This window comes from Corvus brachyrhynchos, unplaced genomic scaffold (assembly GCF_000691975.1).
Source record: "Corvus brachyrhynchos isolate BGI_N302 unplaced genomic scaffold, ASM69197v1 scaffold103, whole genome shotgun sequence".
Lineage (NCBI taxonomy): Eukaryota > Metazoa > Chordata > Aves > Passeriformes > Corvidae > Corvus > Corvus brachyrhynchos.
The window spans coordinates 2,254,283-2,255,798 of NW_008237436.1; positions in this window are offsets into that span (position 1 = coordinate 2,254,283).

The following is a 1,516-nucleotide window of genomic DNA, read 5'->3' on the forward strand; positions in this document are numbered from 1 at the left end:
GTTTCTTTATGCTTTTGACAACAGTTTTGAAAAGAGTGTGCATAGCTTCTTAGTAAGGAACATGCATGGCTTTTTCAGCACACAGAAATCAGGCTTTGTAGCAAGTTCCTCATTAAGCCGATATGCCTGCCATTCCGCTGAATGCGCTGCCAAAGCGTCTCACTGAGGGGAACCCTGCTGCCTGAAGAGGGGCCACTGGTGAGATTAATTCCTCCACTCTCACACTGATAAGAAGGTTAGAATATGCTGCCTGGTCGTTTAGATCAAGATTGTAGAGTTATCCTTCCTTCTTTTCTGGCTTAACCAAAAAAATCAACCAAAAAGCCAGGAAGGGATACTAAGATAAAACAAGTATTTATTCTGTTACAAAGGAATTTTTTTTTTTCTGAGGACTTGTTTTAAGACCATTGAGAAGTGTGGGAAACAACAGCTTAGGTTCATAAAATTTTAGTGCTGGTGGTGACAATGCTGAGGTAATAAGCATAAGAGAAGGAACTTTAGTCTAATGACGTGGGCCACCAAGGGCTCTACGCTCATTTTGATTTCTGTATGTTAAACATCTCTTTCTGAAAAAGCTGTATTTAGCAAAAGTTAGATTTTTATACTCACAGTGCTGTCTAGACCAGGAGTGCTCACCTTTTAATTCTTGATTTGCACTGTCTCAATGGCCTAGAATAGTCCTCAGGCTGCCATGGGGCAGAGAGTGCTAAGGAGATTATTTGAATTCTCCATGGTGGGAAAAAGCAAACCACCATGTCCTGCTACGACTGCCATCGCCAACTTGCCCAGTGTAATCTTACCCTGCAAAATGAAGTGCTAGAATGCTGGGAGAGCTGTTGCCTACAAACCAGTCCCAAAGCTTACAGGAGATTCTGATATGCAACTTGCAGGGTCAGGATCTTTTGGCTAGCCATGTTCTTGAACAATTTCTTCCCCCTAGGAGATCGATGTTTCGGATAGACATGTATAGGAATTGTTGCAGACAGTATTTTTCTCCTGCAAATCTTTTGCTTCTGGATTGGCAGGAGGATGAAGCAAACCGCCCTGGCCTCATGTTGGCTCAATACACCTCATTAAGCCACAACCTCACGCATACAGCATTGTCTCAGACCACCTTTCTCTGATTTGAAGGAAGATGAAGGATGCCATTTTTCCCTCTTGTGCTTTTATCTCTGTTGGAACAAAGAGGTTTATTCTTGTTGTCTCCCTCTGGTGAGCAGAAAAAGATAAACCACAGGACTTAGAAACTCATAAAGCTGAGAAATGTAACTAGAAAGAAGAAAGAGCTGGCTGCTGCAAGGCACTGCAGGAAGGCAAAGCTGGTGGGGTGGCCCATGCACAGCACAGCCCTCTGGGCCTAATGGATGAAACTAATATGAGAGGAAAGTAGCAAAAAGATGATAAGGATTTTTGTCTCCAGTGCTCTTTGGTCTTTGTTTTAGATTTACCAGTATCTTTGGGTGGGTGTTTTTTTGTTCTGTTGTTTTGGTTTCTTTTTTTTTTTTTTTTTTTTTTT